Below are 20,874 nucleotides of genomic sequence, written 5' to 3'. Positions count from 1 at the left end.
CTACTTGGGAGGCTGAGGCCAGAGAATCGCTTGAACCAGGGAGGCAGAGGTTGCAGTGAGCCAAGATCGTGCCACTACACTACAGCCTGGGTGACAGAGTGAGACTCCATCTCCAAAAAAAAAAAAAAAGGTCGGGTGCAGTGGCTCACACCTATAATCCCAACATTTTGGGAGGCAGAGGCGGACAGATCACCTGAGGTTGGGAATTTGAGATGAGCCTGACCAACACAGTGAAACCCTGTCTCTACTAAAAATACAAAATTAGCCGGGCATGGTAGTGCATGCCTGTAATCCCAGCTACTTGGGAGGCTAAGGCAGGAGAATCACTTGAACCTGGGAGGCCAAGGTTGTGGTGAGCCGAGATTGTACCATTGCACTTCAGCCTGGGAAACAAGCATGAAACTCCATCTCAAAAAAAAAAAAAAAAAAAAGGCCAGGCACGGTGGTTCACACCTGTAATCCCAGCACTTTGGGAGGCTAAGGCGGGCAGATCACAAGGTCAAGAGATGGAGACCATCCTGGCCAACATGGTGAGACCCCGTCTCTACTAAAAATATAAACATTAGCTGAGCAGGGTGGCATGAGCCTTTAGTCCCAACTCCTCAGGAGGCTGAGGCAGGAGAATCGCTTGAACCCGGGAGGCGGAGGTTGCAGTGAGCCGAGATTGCACCATTGCACTCCAGTCTGAGCAACAGAGCGAGACTCCATCTCAAAAAAAAAAAAAAAAAAGGAAATGAATTTGGTGATTGGGTGATATCACAGACAAAAACAGTTGTATAAAAGTCAGAATTTTCCCAATCAATTAGTATATTAATATACAATAATTATATGTGCTAATACTGAGTTCCAGTATTTATCTTTATCTTTTTCTTTGTCTCCATAAAATTTTCCTGCAGCGAGCTGAAATTTACCATAATCTGGCTGATGTTTAGACTGCACCCATCGTTTTTTCCATTCATCTATGAGTAAAGGAGAAAAAAAGAACGTAAAGACAAAATGCAGCTAATACTGACCAAGGCTTACAGGAACGGTAAAGGTATGTCAAGGGATGACTCCGATAGTCCTGAAATTCCTTTCATTGTCCAATTGTCTGAATCCCACTATTTGTGTATTATCATGTGGAGTGGCTTGAATACCAAGTAGTTGAGGCACTTCTACTTTAATATCCTACTTCACCCTCCTCCATGACAATTAAGAGCTGAAAATCACCATGGGAATGTATGGTTGAAAGGCATGAAACAGGCCGGGCGCGGTGGCTCATGCCTGTAATCCCAACACTTTAGGAGGCCAAGGTGGGCAGATCACAAGGTCAGGTGTTCGAGACCAGCCTGGCCAATATGGTGAAACCCTGTCTCTACTAAAAATATAAAAAATTAGCCAGGCGCGGTGGTGGATGCCTGTAGTCCCAGCTACTCAGGAGGCTGAGGCAGAAGAATCGCTTGAACCCGGGAGGCGGAGGTTGCAGTGAGCCGAGAATGCACCATTGCACTCCAGCCTGTGCAACAGAGCGAGACTCTGTATCAAAAAAAAAATAATAATAAAGGAAATGAATTTGGTGGTTGGGTGATCATAGACAAAAACAAAAACAAAAGAAAGGCATGAAACATTTATTCTCATAAAAGTAGATGGAAAAATGTGCTTAGAGGGACTCATCCCTTATACATATTTATGTTTAGTAAAATAATAAAATCAGCTCACCAAGTGAAGAGATTAGCAACAACATTTTATACCTTCTTGAATTAGTAATGATGACAATGAGCAATCAATTTCCATTTACCCTGTTCTGTTTCTTAAACTTTTTAATCTCTTTCTTGTAGTTTCAAGGAGATGCCGATAAATCTGTTTTGCTTTGGCATGGATGGCATATAGACAAAGAGGCATTCTTCTTGGGTCTTGGCACTCCAACCAAATGTTCAGTGCCTTTCTGATTTTATGCTTCAGAGTTGCTGACTCCCATTTCCTGGGCCCACTATGGGTCCCAGAGTCACAGGGCAATTTGGCAGCTTGAGCTGGAAGAGGCCTTCAGGGTAAACTTTATAAGATCTTCTCCTTGTAGTTCAATGGATAGTTCTCTACTCCCACTCCCCAATATCTAGGTTTTGTTTGTTTGTTTCATTTTTTTGAGACGGAGTCTTGCTCTGTCTCCCAGGCTGGAGTGCAGTGGCCTGATCTCAACTCACTGCAACCTCAGCCTCCCAGGTTCAAGGGATTCTCCTGCCTTAGACTCCTGAGTAGCTGGGATTACAGGTGCCCGCCACCTCACCCGGCTAATTTTTTTTTTTGTATTTTTAGTAGAGATGCGGTTTCACCATGTTGGCCGGTCTGGTTTCGAATTCCTGACCTCAAGTGATCCGCCTGCCTCGGCCTCCCAAAGTGCTAGGATTACAGGCGTGAGCCACCGTGCCCAGCCCCCAATATCTAGGTTTATTACCTTATCTCTACCTATGAATATCCCACATCAACACACATCCAGTAAGACCACCCTGAGCTGGCTCTGTCAGCTCCTATTACTCACGTCTGATGACTCAACTGTTTCCCCTTATGAGACCCAGGGGACTGAGCTTGCTTTTGAAAGAGTTAAGAACATGGCACTCCAAAATATGCTGCTCTTTCATATCGACTATTTTGAATTAAAGGCACTTATAAAACAGCAAGTGCAAGAAGATCACTCTGACCTTCATTCTGTTTCTGAAAAGCAGGGGATAAAATCCCCACATGAAAGATGTCTTCCCTATACCAAAAGGAAAGTAACATTTTTATTATCAAAGACAGGAAGTTGAAGCCAAAGGAAATCTATATAAACAAACTTTGTTAAACTAACCCTTATCTCCCTCATCACTTCTCTACCTAATTATCCCGGCCCAAGCCCCTTTCCCTTACCACATTTCACAACTTACTATTCTTTGCCCATTCACCACATAAGTAATTGACTCTAACTGCTTCTATAGGTCTTCATTTCCTTAGGAGGGCTCCCATGTCACATAAAACTTACATTAAATACATTTCTATGCTTTTCTCCTGTTAATCTGTCTGATGTCAATTTAATTTTCAGGCCCAGCTGAAAAAATTCTAAAAGGGAAGAGGTTTTACCTCCTCAACACTTTCTGTGGTCTCCCCCTGTCTCTTTCAAGGTCATGGTAATTAGACAGGTCTTGGTGACCACCTCTGTCACTCCCTCCTGAGGGAGGGGCCTCAGAGCTTCTTTGTGCCTTAACTTGCTGTGGCTTGAATGAAGTGGATCCTGCTTCTCTGACCATCATCGACCCAGTGAAGGATAAGGGTAGATGCCAAGGCAAAAAGATGTGTTATGTATTAGGCCCTCATGGGGCTCCCTAAAAACTTCACCTTATTCATGCTCATGGACAATGCTGTGAGATAGGTTTTTTGTTGGTTGTTTTTGCTTTTTGTTTTTAGGGTTTTTTTGGGTTTTTTTGTTTGTTTGTTTTGGGACAGGGTCTTGCTCTGTCGCCCAGGTTGCAGTGCAGTGGCATGATCATGGCTCACTGCAGCCTCAATCTCCTGGGCTCAAGCAATCCTCCCAACTCAGCCTCCTAAGCAGCTGGGACCACAAGCATGCCACTACACCTGGCTAATTTTTTGATTCTTTGTTGAAATTAGGATCTCACTATGTTAGCCAGGCTGGTCTCAAACTCCTGGGCTCAAGCGATCCTACTTCCTTGGCCTCCCAAAGTACTGGGATTACAGGCATAAGCCACCAGGCCTGGTTAGATAGGCATTTTTAAATTCCATTTTGCATCTTGTAAGTGGTAGACCTGAGATTTGAACCCAAATCTGATTTCAAAACTGTCTGATATAGTTTGAATGTATGTCCCCACCAAACCTCATGTTGAATTGTAATTTCCAATGTTGGAGGTGGGGCATGGTGGGAGGTGTTTGGATCATGGGGAGAATCCTTCATGAATAGCTTGGGGTATCCTCTTGGTGATCAGTGAGCTCTTGCTCTGAGTTTGCTCTGAGATTTGGTGGTTTAAAAGTGTGTGGCACCTCCCCTTCCTACTCTCTCTGTCTCCTTCCTGTTTTCACCATGTGACGTACCTGCTCCCCCTTCACTTTCCGCCATGATTATAAGCTTTCTGAGGCCTCCCTAGAAGCTGAGCAGATGGCAGAACCGTGCTTCCTGTAAATCCTGCAGAATCGTGAGCCAATTAAGCCTCGTTTCTTTATAAATTACCCAGTCTCAGGCATTTCTCTTTTTCTTTTCTTTTTTTTTTTTTTTTTGACGAAGTCTTGCTCTGGCCCAGGCTGGAATGCAGTGGCATGATCTCGGCTCACTGCAACCAACGCCTCTGGTTCAAGCGTGCCACCACGCCCGGCTAATTCTTTGTATTTTTAGTAGAGACAGGGTTTCATCGTGTTAGCCAGGATGGTCTCCGTCTCCTGACCTCGTGATCCACCCACCTAGGCCTCCCAAAGTGCTGGGATTACAGGCGTGAGCCACCACTCCCGGCCCTAGTCTCAGGCATTTCTTTATAGCAATGCAAGAATGGCGTAATACATTGTCTTTTCTCTGAAAGAAGAAAGAAAAAGTGCTATGTAGAAAAAATGTGTGTAATAACCATAGCTACTGTTTAGAACTGTATGTCAGGCATTGTGCTGAGTACTTTAATGCATCATCTCATTGCATTCTCTTAACAGCCCTGTAATGAATGTCCTATTTTTTCCTCATTCAAAAGATAGAGAAACAGAAGCTCAGAATCTTGCCCAAAAGCCCAGTTGTAAGTAAGTGGGTAAGCCAGGCTCAGACCCGGTTCTAGGTAACACCAAAATCTGTACTTTTAACTTCTTTATATGACTTCCCATGAAATCACGTGTGAGAAAAGCCCTTTATAACCCGAAAAGTGTGCCACAAATGTAAGAGTCAATCATAGCACTTCACGGTCTGTAATTAATAGTTTGTGTATAATTTGAGTAATGTCTGTCTTCCCTACCAGACTAGTAAAATCTATAACTATTCTGCTGACCGTTGTGTGCCAGTATTTAGCACAGAGTAATAACCAAAAATATTTGTGAATAACTGAATGGATGCATGATCATGTCTTTTGCCTAAGCCGTAAGATTCTTAGCCTTACTAATGGATTGACTCTTTTATTCTCCATTTGACAAATGTTAATTGATTCTAAAAAGCTTGTAGAAATAGTTGTATAACTTTGGCCTTGAACTTTATGGTAGAAGAGGTTAGAATAGAACTCAAAACTTCTCAGTGCTAATTATTTTTCTGGGTGAACAGTATCAATACAAATCAAACCTGACACAATTTAGGGTGTCTCAAAACAAGGAGGCTCTCTTTTTGTTAGGAGAATAATATCATATGATTAATGAAGTCCCTTTAACTTTTCACATTTTTTCTCTTAACATCATAACATCATGAAAGGCTCAAGCCAGAATGACCCTTTAGTGGTCATTTAATCTGACTTCCTCATATTAGAGGTAGGGAAACTGAAACCCAGAGAAGGAAGTGACTTGCCCATGCACACAGACTTGTCAGTTACAGATCTGAGACTAGAACCCAGTTCTTCTGCACCCTCGTTTTGGGCTCATTAATTCCTTTCTTCAAGAAATGCTTATTGAGCATTCACTCTGTGCCAGGTATCAGGTGCACAGAAATGAGAATCTGACAAAGTCCTTTCAGGGACCTGTGAGCTTTAGGGAGTTCATAATCTGGTGAAAGAGACGGATAAGTAAACAAACAGTAAACAAGTAAACAGACAAGTCAAACAACAGTGTGGTAAGGGTAGTGATAGAAAGCACAGGGCAATAAAATTCAGAAAAACACTGACTGCTCCTCAGGGTCAAGGCAGACTTCAGAGAAGGCATGCCTGAATGTCACATGAACTTATCTCTGTATCTGTACTTCCCAGAGTGTCTGGCTTGTGATGTAGCTCAAATCAAAAGACCTGGCTAGGGACTCGTTTCTGCCACCACCTTCAGCAGAATTTTTTTTTTTTTTTTTTTTTTTTTTTTTTAAGATGGATTCTCACTCTGTTGCCCAGGCTGGAGTGCAGTGGTCCAATTTCAGCTCACTGCAGCCTCTTCAGCAGAATCTTGACCCTCTCTGAGATTCAGTTTTTTCATCTGTAGAAATGGGGACCTAAGGTACAGAGTTTCTTCTGGGAGAATTAAGTGAAACTGCATGCAACACCATGTTAGGCACACTAGAAGTGATCAATAAATACTACTTGAGTATTTGTGTGCATATGTAATCTGTGCATATGTGTATATGCATACAAAGATATACATAGGTAAAGAGATGTAAATATTTTTAGATTTGAAGGTAAAAGTTGTGCTTTCTGGGCACCTAGTCCTTAGCCTCAGACAGATTAGATCCATTAGAAATGCTTATTTAGATAAAAATATGTATTTGCTGCCTTTATTCCACATAATCAGATTGTATTCTGCAAAAGAGAATTTGCTAGATACGTTAAAGCTTATCTCTTCAGGTGCCAACATGTTGTCTACATTTTCAATGAGAAATTTTTCTAGACATAATAAAAGACCCTGACCTCTAATATATAGAATCCTAAACAAAATTTGTACTTTCCCAGAAGTTTGAGACCAGCCTGGGCAATATGGCAAAACCTCGTCTCTACAAAAAATAGAAAAATTAGCCAGGCATGGTGGTGCATGCCTGCAGTCCCAGCTACCTTGAGGTGGGAGGGTCACCTGAGCCCAGAGAGGTCAAGGCTGCAGTGAGCCATGATTGTGCCACTGCACTCCAGCCTGGGCGACAGAGTGAGACTCTGTCTCAAAATAATAATAATAATAATAATAATAATAATAATAATTTAAACGTTCTTGAAGACTCAAGGCCTGTTTTAGGCTGTAATGTACAGCAGAGGTTTGGGTCTGGTTTGTAGTGTTTCTGTCTCCACCGTCCTTGTTCTGCTGTGAGCACTCACTTCTCTCTGAGATCCATGTTTGCCTCTAGCAATCCAACTGATTCTCATGAGACCAGTAGACCTACATCCCTGCTTACCTGACTGCCAATTTACCTGCCTACTGCCTTTTCTTTCTTTCTGCCTGCCAGTCTACCTGTATGTCTGCCACACAGACCATAATAATTCAAATATTTATCAACTGTTAAAAAGCCTTGTGGGGTGGTGAACAGCATGAGATAAGAATCTCAGCCTTTCCACTGATTTCTGTATATAACCTGAGTGAATCACTTTTCTGAATCTGTGTCCTCATTTATAAATAAGGATTATATTTAAACTCTTTAAAGAAAGGAATCCTGTGCAGATAGTAGGTGCTCAATAAATGTTTGTGGAATAACAGATTGGCATGAGGGCCAAATTAATTAAGACAATAATATAACTATTGCTGCTGTCATTGAATGAGAGCCTTTAGCAGGTCCTCTATTTATCTTGGAGGCTGTCATTTCTAATCAACTATACCCTAGAAAGCAGGCCAAATTTGCTAAAAAAAAGTGTGCATTAAATAAGAGCCTCTATGCTCAAAGCAGAAAAGAATATAGGCTTTTCACTTAAATATTTACAGAGAACCTATGCCAGTCTGAGTGCTAGATGCCAGGGTGCTAAAGTGAGCAAGACAATTCCTCAAGCCCTTAAGTCCTCAAGGAATTCACAATCTAATGGGAGAGGCAGGCAAATAAATTATCTGCTTTTCTTATTTTATATTTCTTCATTTTTCAATGTAAAATAATTTATTGTAGAAAATCTAGAAAGTCTAAAAGAAGCAAATAGGCAGTAAAAACATCCATGATACCTACCGCTCAGAGATGGCCATTGTTAACATTTTGATATACTGTATTTCCTTCTAGCCATTATATATATGTATATACTTTTTTGAGACAGAGTCTTGCTCTGTTGCACAGGCTGGAGTGCAGTGGCATGACCTTTACTCACTGCAACCTTGTCTGTCAGGTTCAGGTGATCTTCCCACCTCAGGCAAGCGCCACCATACTGGCTAATTTTTGTATTTTTTTTTTTTTTTGTAGAGATGGGGTTTCACCATGTTGCCCAGGTTGGCCTCAAACTCCTGGGCTTGAGCAATCTGCCTGCCTTGGCCTCCCAAAGTGCTGGGATTACAAGGTGAGCCACTGCTCCTGGCCAGAATGTCTTTCTACTGGAATTGGTCTGATGTTTTTCTCTTGGTTAGATAGAGGTTATAGGTTTTGGGGAAGAAGACCACAGAGGTAAACGGCCATTCTCATCCCATCATATTAATGGTGCATGCTATTAACATGACTTATCACTGATGGTGTTAACACCAATCACCTGACTGAGGCGGTATGTATCAGGTTTCTCCATTACAAAGTTACTCTTTTTTCCCCCTTCTTTCCATTCTGCACTCTTTAAAAGAAAGTCAATATGTACAGTCCACACTTAAGCAGTGGGGAGATATGCTCCACCTCTTTGAGGGCAGAGTATTTACATAAATTATTTGGAATTCTTCTGTACAGGAGATTTGTCTATTTGTCCCTGTTTATTTACTCAGTCATTTCTTTATACCCATATGGACTCATGGATATTTATTTTATACCTTATTTTTTTTTTTTTTTAGAGATAGGGTCTCACCCTGTCACCCAGGCTGGAGTGCAGTGGCACAATCATAGTTCAGTATAGCCTTGAACTCCTAGGTTCAAGGGATCCTCCCACCTCAGCTTCCTGAGTAGCTGGGCATGTGCCACCACAACTGGCTCTTTGTTGCTCAAATGTCGTTAGCCATTGGGAGCTCTTTCAGTTGTCTCCTATGTCCCTTTGACACACCCCCATCATTGTGATTTTTGAACACTTCCTTACTTTCTAGAACTATACGACGCTCAAGGCTCATCTTGTATATTCTCTTCAGCCCTAGGTCTCTAAGGAGACCTAGTTCCTTTTATTGGACAATGGTATTATAAACCATGATATGGGCTCTGGTGTCATTTACTTTTTAAAAGTAAATGTTTTAATTGGGGTGTAACATTTATTCAGATTTATTCAGATAACATTTATTCAAACCATAAGTGTATAGTTTAACGAAATTTTAAGAAGAGAAATTTAAGGCAAATTTTCCAGGTACCTGGAATTATAATTGTTAACTGATGTATTAATTCCAAAGTCTCACTGCATCCAACTCATGCATCCCCTTCCATACCTTCAAAACAAAATTACCAAAACGAAGTGGTCACATCTGACAAGAGAAGAAGGAGCAGCTTCAACAGTCTTTTCTTTTCTTTTCTTTTCTTTTCTTTTCTTTTGAGACAAAGTCTTGCTCTGTTACCCAGGCTGGAGTGCAGTGGTGCGATCCTGGCTAACTGCAACCTCCACCTCCTGGGTTCAAGCAATTCTCCTGCCTCAGCCTCCCGATTAGCTGGGATTACAGGCACGCACCACCATGCATGGCTAATTTTTTTGTATTTTTAGTAGAGACGGGGTTTCACCATGTTGGCCAGGCTGGTTTCAAACTCCTGACCTCAAGTGATCCACTCACTTCGGCCTCCCAAAGTGCTAGGATTACAGGTGTGAGCAACCACACCTGGCCAACAGTCTTTTCAATAGATTTCCTTCCTGCCTCTCTCCTTCTATATACTCACTTGTTTATTAAGGGTTTATTATGTGTCAGGCAGTGAACAAAATCAATCCCTTCCTGCATGGAATTTATATCCCAATTGGCAGGTAAGATGACAAACTTTAAAGAAAATAACATATCAAAGGGCTGGGTGCAGTGGCTCATACCTGTAATCCTAGCACTTTGGGAGGCTGAGGCGGGCAGGCAGATCACTTGAGCTCAGGAGTTCGAGACAAGCCCGGGCAACATGGTGAAATTCCATCTCTACAAGAAATACAAAAGTAGTAGCCAGGTGTGGTGGCAGGTGCTGTAGTCCCAGCTACTTTGGGGACTGGGGTGGGAGGATCGTTTGAGCCCAGGAGGTTGAGGCTGCAGTGAGCTGAGATCGCGCCACTGCACTCCAGCCTGGGTGACAAAGTGAGACTCTGTTTCAAAAAAAGAAAAAAATATATAAATATATAATATAACATCAGGCAATAATAATTATGTGGGGAAAATTAAAAGTAGTAGGGTATTATTTAACATATGGTGGCTAGCCTCTATGCCGAGATAAGATTTGAATAGAGATTGACAAGGACAGGGAGTCAGCCACATCCCAGGTGAGCTACACAGGTAGAATGCCATGGAGAAGGGTGTAGGAAAGGGAGCTAGTGCTTACTGAGTCCTTACTATGTACCAGACACTGTGCAAAATGGCTTCCATACTTCACCTTATTCAGTCCTCACAGTGCTCAACAACGAAGTTAGAATAATCACTTCCATTTTATGGAAACTTGGATAAGTTAGTAAATTACCCAAGGTCACCCACTGAGCAAGTGGCAGAATCAGGACTTGAAGTATCATCTGTGTGCTCCAAGACTTCACTCTCGCCTCCACATCCCTGTGGTGTCCAGAGAGATCCGTGCCATCGGTTTGTACTTGAGACCTGGAAAGGCCAGCTGGATCAGGCCTATTCGGTTCGGGCATCAGTCCAGGGTGATTCTTCCCCAGGCTCAGCATGTCCAAGTATCCATGATTCACAGACAGTCTCAATCACTTATCAGTCGGGGGCCTGAGCAGCAGAGTGTTCCTCAGCCCTGCTGAGCTGTCCTCGGTGGGTCTGAGCCAGCTGCGAACAGAGGCCCTTTGTCTCAGAACGTCTCTTTGGCCAGGTTTTCATATTCAAGTCTGAGTGTTGACAGAATTAACATTCACACACACACACACAAGCACACACACCCCTTGTGACTCCTATATCATTCAGTCCCTCGTTTGAATTCCAGTTTCTGCCTGATTTTGGACTTTTTCAACAGTCACTGCTGTCACCATTAGCCCTCCCCCATACCTGAACTGATGATCCCACAATTCAATCTACCAACATTTATTTATTTATTTACTTTTTTTAGAGACAGGGTCTTGCTGTATCACTCAGGCTGGTCTTGAACTCCTAGACTTCAGTGATCCTCCCACCTTAGCCCCGCAAGTAGATGGGATTACAGGTGCAAGCCACTGTGCCCGGTTTCTGCATATTTTAATATGCCAGTCCCTATGCAAGGTCTGGGATTCCAAAACGTCATGTTGTCCTTGAGGCCGCTGATATTATCATCTGCTGGCCACCTGACACTTGGCAGCTTGTAGCAGTGGCTAGAGAATCTTTTATGAAGGATGAGACCTGGATTCAACAAAATTTCTGCACAGACTCACCATGTGACTTTAGGAAAACCATCTTTTCTCTCTGGGTCTCATTTTCCCCATCTGTACAATGAAAAGGTTGGATTCTAAAGGCCTTGCATGGCCGGGTGTGGTGGCTCACGCTGTAATCCCAACACTTTGGGAGGCCAAGGCTGAGGCAGATGGATCGCCTGAGGTCAGGAGTTTGAGACCAGCATTGACCAACATGGTGAAACACCATCTCTACTAAAAATACAAAAAATTAGCCAGGCGTTGTGGTGGGTGCCTGTAATCCCAGCTACTCAGGAGGCTGAAGCAGGAGAACCGCTTGAACCTGTGAGGCAGAGGTTGCAGTGAGCCGAGATCGCGCCATTGCACTCCAGCCTGGGCGATAAGAGCAAGACTCCGTCTCAAAATAAAATAAAATAAAATTAAATTAAAATTAAAAAATAAAGCCCTTGCACATCCTCTGGTTGCTGTGTTGCTCTGTAGTCTGGGAAAACAGCAGAAAGAAAGGGCCCTGAATCAATCTCTGTTACAAATCCCTTAAATGCCCCTAGCATGTCATGTTCCCTTCTGGATCTCAGATTTCTCACCTGTAAATGGGGAAAAGGTGGCATTTGGGGTTAGATGAGCTCTCAGGAGCCTTTCAGTTCTGCCATTCGAAGAATCTAAGATTTACCTTTCTGGAGGGTGCTAAGCACTACTTATAATGTGAGCTAGCCATGTGCAGTGGTGCACACCTAATAGTCTCAGCTACTCAAGAGGCTGAGGTGGGAGGATCACTTCAGCCCAGGAGTTCGAGGCTGCCATAAGCTATCATCATGCCACTGCACTCCAAGCCTGGGTGACAGAGTGAGGCCCCATCTCTTAAAAAAAAAAAAAAAAGAGTCAGAAGGCCCTCAACTTATTGGACTTGTGGAAGGCAGTGGGGTGGGTAGCAGGAATAATGCAAGAAAAAAAAATTCAGACCTGATTCAAACCCTGGCTTTACCACTCAGCAGCTATGTGACCTCAAATTAGTTGACTTCTCTGGGCTTCAGTTTTACCATCTGTAGATTAGGAAAATAATAATTACTTTGCAGAGCTGAGATGAGGATTGGAGTGTGTAAAGCATCATGCTTAGTGGCTAAGACTATGCTTAATAAAGGTTACTTAAGGCATCAGGTACAGGTTAGATATCAAAAATAAAGTTCAGCCAGGCGCAGTGGCTCATGCATGTAATCTCAGCATTTTGGGAGGCCAAGGCGGGCAGATCACAAGGTCAGGAGTTCGAGACCTGCCTGACCAACATGGTGAAACCCTGTCTCTACTAAAAATACAAAAATTGGCCCTGCATGGTGGCGCGCACCTGTAATCCCAGCTACTCAGGAGGCTGAGGCAGGAGAATTGCTTGAACCTGGGAAGTGGAGGTTGCAGTGAGCTGAGATTGTGCCACTGCGCTCCAGCCTAGGCAACAGAGCGAGACTCCATCTCAAAAAAAAAATAAATAAATAAAGTTCAAAAGCAGAAAATTTAACTCCAAGAACTGGAAAGAGCGAACAGTTCTCTTAATTTTTAATAGTTTTTTTTTTTTTTAATTAAAAGGGTAATGGCCAGGAGCGGTGACTCGCACTTGTAATCCCAGCACTTTGGGAGGCTGAGGCAGGTGAATCACTTGAGGTCAGGAATTTAAGGCCAGCCTGGCCAACGTAGCAAAACCCAGTGTCTACTAATGATACAAAAATTAGCCGGGCATAGGTGGCACACACCTGTAATCACAGCTACTCAGGAGGCTGAGGCATGAGAATCACTTAAACCCAGGAGGCAGAGGTTGCAGTGAGCCGAGATCGTGCCACTGCACTCCAGCCTGGGCAACAGAGTGAGACTGTGTCTCAAAAAAATAAATTAATAATAATAATAATAAATTAAAAGGGTAACACAAGTTCATTGTAGAAAATAATGAAATAATTAAACTAATCTGAAATTCCATTATTTACCATTTTGGTACATTTTCTTCTATTCTTTTTTTATGCACAAATATATTTTACAGTGACTATATATATAATTTTGTAAATTTTTCAAGACATTAGGTCATAAACATTTCCCCATGACATTAAAAACTTCCCAAACATTCTATGGATATATCATACTTTACTAAATTGAGCCCTTACTGTTGGGCATTTAGGTTTGTCTCCAAATGTTTCCAATTACAAATAATGCTCACATGATTTATATGTTACATATGCATAAAGTATTGCTCACATTTCTGATTATTTCTTGAGAGGAAAAAGAAATCCTAGGAAGGGAATTACCTAGGAAAAGGATATGTACAATTTTAAGGCTTTGGCCAGAATTGCATACTGTGGCTTAGAAAGGCTATACTCACAATCCTACCAGCCAGGCCCCAGGTGCTGGGTCACAATGGAAGCAGCAGAGGCTAATGTTTTGCCCCAGTCCACGAGGCTGAGGCCCCTTGGGGTGGCTGGTCCCAGGGCTGTGGTGGGAAGCTCTTACAGATTGCAGGTAAGGGACTACTGGTGGAATCTTCCATGCTGTCACTCATGTTATTGCTTTCTTGCCCTGATCAGTCACCACTCCAAGTCCCTCCCATCACTTACTGCAAACTGGCACCCTGGTCACAGTTTTCCTCTCTACTCAGGTCCATCATCATCCAGGTGATGTCTATAGGACAGCCCATCCTAGCCTCTCAGTTTCCTCATCTCTACTTCTACTCCAGGTTAGCCATTTGTCACTACATTCACACCCTAGGCCTTGTCATCAGCAGAAACTGCTTTGAAATTTCAAACTCCAAAGTGCCTCACGCCTGTAATCCCAGCATTTTGGGAGGCCGAGGCGGACAGATCACTTGAGGTCAGGAGTTCGAGACTGGCCTGGCCAACATGAGAAACCCCATCTCTACTAAAAATAGAAAAATTAGCTAGGCGTGGTGGCATGTGCCTGTGGTTCCAGCTCCTCAGGAGGCTGAGGTGGGAGAATTGTTTGAACACAGAAGGCGGAGGTTACAGTGAGCTGAGATCGTGCCACTGCACTCCAGCCTGGGTGACAGAGCCAGACTCCGTCTCAAAATAAAAAGAAGAAGAAGAAATCTGAAACTCGAACACCCATTTCCACCCACCTCCATGACCATGGCCTCCTATCCTCCAATTCTCACACTGTGTTACTTGAACTGCATCTGTTCTTTGACACTTCCCATCCCATTTCTTTTTAGTCACTTGGCTTCTTTCTGCCTAACTCTCACAGTCCTTCCTTCCTTCTTCCTTCAAACTTGTAACACTTCCTGTGTGCCAGGTACTTTACCAGGTACAGGGGTTGTAAAGTGAAAAGAGGTGGAGATCCATCAACTTGCTCGCTCTTCTCAACCCCCTTGCCCGTTTGCCTTTCTGCAAAACCCCCACCTTGTGTTATCCAAACCTTGCATGTGCACTTTGTATTCCAAATTACTTACTTGCGCTCTTCTCTACTTCCCTCTCAGCCAGAATTCTCCAAAATGTAACCCAACCCTGCTGTATTCATTTCCTCAGCTCCCCTCTACCCTTCAACCTAAGGTAGTGAGGCTTCCGCCTCATCACTCCACTGAGTTGTCAAATGGTCTTCCTAACTGTCAAATGCAATGAATGCTTTCCAGATGTTCCCCTCCTTGGCTTCCCAACTGCGTTTGACATTAGCTGTACAACCTTGGGAAAATCACTCAACCTCTCTGAACCTGTTTCCTCATCACTGAAAGAGTGAATAATAGGATCTTCCTTATAGAACTGGTGAGAAATTCAGTAAAATTATGTATACAGAAAAAAATTCGGCCAAGCACGGTGGCTCATGCCTGTAATCCCAGCACTTTGGGAGGCCGAGGTGGGCAGGTCACCTGAGGTCAGGAGTTCGAGACCAGCCTGACCAACATGGAGAAACCCCATCTCTACTAAAAATACAAAATTAGCCAGGCATGGCGGCGCATGCCTGTAATCCCAGCTACTCGGGAGGCTGAGGCAGGAGAATTGCTTGAACCTCGGAGGCTGAAGTTGCAGTGAGCGGAGATCATGCCATTGCACTCCAGCCTGGGCAACAAGAGCAAAACTCTGTCTCAAAAAAATAATAATAACAACAATCTCAGCACATTGGGAAGCCAAAGCAGGAGAATTGCTTGAGCCCAGGAGTTCAAGACCAGTCTGGGCCACATAGCAAGACCCCTGTCTCTACTAAAAATTAAAAAATTAGCTGGGTGTGCACCTGTGATTTTAACTACTCAGGGGCTGAAGTGGGATGGTCACTTGAGCTCAGGAGGTAGAGGCTGCAGTGAGCCATGACAGCACCACTGCACTCCAGCCTGGGTGACAGAGTGAAATCCTGTCTCAAAAACAAAAGAAAAAAGAAAAAGACTCACTGGTACACCATAAGCATTCAATAAGATAAAATTCAGACTCATTGAACTTGGTTTCCTGGGTCTCTGATAACCAGGAAGGGTTTGCCTTGGCTCATATGAGCATTTGGATCTCTGAAAAGGATAATTTCCCAGGGCAATTCATTCTTTGTCAACAAAAAATTATTGAGCACCTACTATGTGCCTGATCCAGGCACTTTTCTAGTTTCTGAATCTATAGCAGTGAAGACAGCAGAGAAGCACCGTGCTCTCAGGAAGTGAATCTAACAGTGAGGAGAGAGAAAAATGGAGAGACAGAGAGAGATAGTAAGCATGCAAAGGCTTACATGGGAACTTTCTGGGGTGATGGAAGTGTTCTATATATTGATTGTGGCAGTGGTCACACAGGTGTATACATTTTTCTTTTTTTCTTTTCTTTTTTTTTTAAGACAGGGTCTCCCTCTGTCACCCAGGCTGGAGTGCAGTGGCACGATCTCAACTCACTGCAGCCTTGAACTCCCGGGCTCAAGTGATTCTCTCACTTCAGCCTCCCAAGTAGCTGGGACCACAGGTGCACGCCACCATGCCCAGCTAATTTTTGTATTTTTTGTAGAAGCAGGGTTTTGCCATGTTGCCCAGGCTGATCTTGAACTGCTGAGATCAGGCGATCTGCCTGCCTCAGTTTCCCAAAATGCTGGGATTACAGGCGTGAGCCACCACGCCTAGCCTACATTTTTCAAAATTCAATGAATAATGAACATTAATTGAGTGCATTTTGTTACATGTACATTATATCTTAAAAAGTTCATTTTTTAAAATTAAGTTACATAGAGGGATAGAGTATAACCGTATGCAGGGGAATAATATTTGATAGGGCAAACAAGAAAATCCCCTTTAAGAAGAAAACATTTAAGCAGAAACCTGAATGATGAGAAGGAGCAAACCATATGAATATCTAAGAGAAGAATATTCCAGGCAGAAATCACAGCAAGTGCAAAGGCCCTGAGATGGGGTTGAAGTCTGAGAAACTACAAGAAAGCCAATGTGGCTGGAACATAATGAACAAGCAGGAGATAAGAGAGGTAGGCAGGGGCCGGGCATGGTGGCTTATGCCTGTAATCCCAGCACTTTGGGAGGCCGAGGCAGGTGGATCGCGAGGTCAGGCATTCAAGACCAGCCTGGCCAACATAGTGAAACCCCATCTCTACTAAAAATAAAAATAAAAATAATTAGCTGGGCGTGGTGGCAGGTGCCTGTAATCCCACCTACTTGGGAGGCTGAGGCGGGAGAATTGCTTGAACCTGGGAGGCGGAGGTTGCAGTGAGCTGAGGTTGCGCCCCTGCACTCCAGCCCAGGGAACAGTGTGAGACTCCGTCTCAAAAAAAAAAAAAAAAAAAAGAGAGAGAGGTAGGCAGGGACTAGATCATGGAAGCTCTTGTGGGTCATGGTAAGAAGATTGGGTTTTATTTTAAATCTAATAGGCAGTGGAGGTTTTTAAAGTTCCAGAATGATACAATCTGATTTACATTTCAAAAAAGTCATTCTGAAATTTATATGAGAAAAGACAAAGGGAAAGCAGAAACAGAAGCAGAGGCCATTCAAATTACTGCAGTAGTCCACCTGAGAGATGATAGTGGCTTGGGCTAGGTCGGTAGCAATACAGGAGGTAAAAAAAAAAAAATCACGTGGCCGGGCACGGTGGCTCAAGCCTGTAATCCCAGCACTTTGGGAGGCCAAGGCGGGTGGATCACGAGGTCAGGAGATCGAGACCATCCTGGCTAACACGGTGAAACCCCGTCTCTACTAAATATACAAAAAATTAGCCGGGCGTAGTGGCGGGCACCTGTATTCCCAGCTACTCGGGAGGCTGAGGCAGGAGAATGGCGTGAACCCAGGGGGCGGAGCTTGCATTGAGCCGAGATCGCGCCATTGCACTCCAGCCTGGGCGACAGAGCGAGACTCCATCTCAAAAAAAAAAAAAAGAAAAAAAAGAAAAAAAAATCACGTTTAGGATTATGTTTTGAAGGTACACTCAATTAAACTTGCTGATGGATTAAATAAAGAAGATGAGGGAAATAAAAGAATCAAAGATGATTCTTAATTTTTTTTTTTCCGAGACAGGGTCTCTCTGTGTTGCCCAGGCTGAAGTGCAGTGGCACGATCATAGGTCACTATAACCTCAAACTTCTGGGTTCACACAATCCTCTCGTCTCAGCCTCCCAGGTAGCTGGGACCACAGGCACATGCCACCATGCCTGGCTAATTTTTTTTTTTTTTTTTTTTTTGAGACGGAGTCTCGCTCTGTCGCCCAGGCTGGAGTGCAGTGGCGCGATCTCGGCTCAGTGCAAGTTCTGCCTCCCAGGTTCACGCCATTCTCCTGCCTCAGCCTCCCGAGTAGCTGGGAATACAGGCGCCTGCCACCAAGCCCAGCTAATTTTTTGTATTTTTAGTAGAGATGGGGTTTCACCATGTTAGCCAGGATGATCTCAATCTCCTGACCTCGTGATCCGCCCGCCTCGGCCTCCCAAAGTGCTGGGATTACAGGCGTGAGCCACCGTGCCGGGCCCATGCCTGGCTAATTTTTTAATTAATTAATTTTTAATAGAGACGAGGTCTCACTATGTTGCTCAGGCTGGTCTCGAACCCCTGGCTTCAGGCAATCCTGCCACTTCAGCCTCCCAAAACACTAGGATTACAGGCGTGAGCCACCACCCCTGCCCACTCTTTAATTTTTGACCTAAACAACCAGATGAATGGTTAAGCCATTTACTAAGACAGAGAACACCGGGGGAAATAGAATAAGTCTGGAGGAGCACATAAAAGTTTTGTCTTAGACATGTTAAGTCTAAGATGCTTGATAAATATTGGTATCTTGCTGGGCACAGTGGCTCACGCCTGTAATCCCAACTCTTTGGGAAGCCAAGGCGGGCAGATCACTTGAGATCAGGAGTTCAAAAGCAGCGTGGCCAACATGGTGAAACCCCATCTCTACCAAATTAAGTGAGGTGGTGCACACCTGTAATCCCAGCTACTCGGGAGCTGAGGCAGAAGAATTGCTTGAATCCTGGAGGTGGAGGTTGCAGTGAGCTGAGATCATGCCACTGCACTCCAGCCTGGGCAACAGAGCAAGACTGAAAGAAAGAAAGAGACAGAGAGAGAGAGAGAGAAAAAAGAGAAATATTGGTATCTCACTAATATGTATGCCTCTTATGAGTTTGGATAGAACAAGTCAGTGCCTAAACCTTCCCAGTTCTGAGTACCCTAACACTGGACTTCTCGGTCCTCTAAGCTGAGGATAAGCCTCAGAACCCTGGACCCCCGTAGCCAACCCTCCTCAATCAGTGAGCAGAATCAGCCCTTCAGCACATCTCTCTGACCTTTCTTCACTCAACATAATAATTGCATTTTGGGTTGATTTCTTCAAAGTAGGCACCTGACCTCAACGATTACATGTTGCTAAGGCTTTTTTTTTTTTTTTTTTTTTTGAGACGGAGTCTCGCTCTGTCGCCCAGGCTGGAGTGCAGTGGTGCGATCTCGGCTCACTGCAAGCTCCGCCTCACAGGTTCAAGCGATTCTCCTGCCCCAGCGTCCCGAGTAGCTGGGACTACAGGCGCCCGCCACCACGCCCGGCTAATTTTTTGTATTTTTTAGTAGAGACAGGGTTTCACCGTGTTAGCCAGGATGGTCTTGATCTCCTGACCTCGTGATCTGCCCATCTCGGCCTCCCAAAGTGCTGGGATTACAGGCGTGAGCCACTGTGCCCGGCCGTTGCTAAGTCTTAATGTAGGAAGATTTCTTGTAATAACAATTCTCTTCTTGGGGTGTTACTTTTTGGTGTATGTGTCAAGATTCAGTCCAATAATTCAGTCATCCAATAATTGTTTACTGGGCTGGAAACAAAAGAAAATAAGGTAAATAGACAGTCATAGTGTGAGCAGGGCTGACACACAAGAAGCACAGGGGCTAAGAGAACTAGGGGAAGCCTAGGCAAGTCTTCCTGGAAGAGGTGAGGTCGTGCAGACCAAACCTTCCTGGACATAGTGCTGGATTGTGTTCATGATTTTGGCTTCATCAACTGCCTGGGGCTTGAAGCCTCTCTTTTCCTGATTCCAGAGCATTTCATAAATATTTATTGATAATACCCTTGGGCATTTGAGCATTTACTCCCCCATTGGACAAGTGGAGTTCAGTCCTTGAGGGAGTGATGGCAGGTCTGTGCATGTTCTCCCTGCCTTCTACCAGGAGGGATTATGGTGTGAGTAAAAGCCAGCTGGGGCAGGGAAATGGGCCCTCAAGCTAGCAGTCACAAGATTAGCCTCAAAGGGCTCATTACAAAGGATGGCTGAAATCCATCAGGAAGTAGGGGACCTTGAACCTATCCTTGGAAAAGGATTGTGCTTTGTTACAGTGAAGCTGAGGGGCTTTTTGCATCCCACTTTTCAGCCAACTCCTGAACATTTTTCCTGTCTGCCCCCTCCCCTGTATTCCTATCACTACCACTCTGGTACAGCCTCTCTACTTTTCACCATGAAGAGGGGGAAAATGAGAGAGAGAGGGAGAGAGAAATAAATGGAAATAAATAAATAGTGGGGAAAAAAGATTACAATAGCCTCCTGGATGGTTTTTCTGTCTCCAAACTCAACTTCAGTCAGCCTCACAATCCAGGTCCACTTACTTTCTGAAGCACTCTTTCTAATACCCAGGTCAGATCTTATTTCTCCCCACTTATCACCTTCACTAGCTTCCCACTGCCTTCAGCAAAAGGTCAGGCTCCCTAACCCCCTTGGTATATGCCCCACCTGCTCTCCAGCCTCACCCTAACTCCCCTCCCCTTCACACTTTCCTGTTGCCTGAAGATGCCACTGCTGGCTGTATCATTGTACATGCTGTTCTTCTTACCTGGAATACCCTTCTCCCCTTCTCTGCCCATCTGATAAACTGACTTATCCTTCGAAACATTGCTTAAGTTTCGCCTTCTCCCTGAAGCTTTCCTGTCCAGGCCTTTTGCCTGGGCTTATTCCCACCTTCCTCTGTAGCACCTCTATACCTTGCTACCCTCAAAACAGTATTACTTGTATCACCAGTATCTGTACCATTGAACATTTGTCTTTAGGTAAGTAAGATTGGGAATTTGAGTCTCAGAAATGGGAAAAGGCTTATCCAGGGATCCATGGTGGAATGTGGACTCAAATCCAAAACATCCCAGTTCCCCAGCAAGTGCCCTATCTACTGCACCCTCAAATAATTAATCAGATTTCACACACACACACACACACACACACACACGAAGAGCATCATTTGTTTGTGGGCTGAAACAGTACTATTGAACATTTGTCCTTA

The 20,874-nt window shown here is 44.0% G+C and overlaps 1 protein-coding gene across 16 annotated transcripts in view; it reads left to right on the top strand.

Moving 5' to 3' along the window:
* The window catches only part of OSBPL9 (oxysterol binding protein like 9), a 275,611-nt gene that overhangs the window by 55,221 nt on the left and 199,516 nt on the right, over nucleotides 1-20,874 (top strand). For all 16 annotated transcript variants that reach the window (XM_063795794.1, XM_063795728.1, XM_063795526.1 and 13 more), the window contains one exon: nucleotides 897-1,036. The gene's annotated coding sequence lies outside the window, so the exon portion shown is untranslated. The remainder of the gene's footprint in view (nucleotides 1-896; nucleotides 1,037-20,874) is intronic.

The sequence above is a fragment of the Pan troglodytes genome, chromosome 1 (genome assembly GCF_028858775.2).
Source record: "Pan troglodytes isolate AG18354 chromosome 1, NHGRI_mPanTro3-v2.0_pri, whole genome shotgun sequence".
Classification (NCBI taxonomy): Eukaryota; Metazoa; Chordata; class Mammalia; order Primates; family Hominidae; genus Pan; species Pan troglodytes.
The sequence above is the reverse complement of the archived record's forward strand: the minus strand, read 5'-3'. Positions and strand labels throughout refer to the sequence as shown.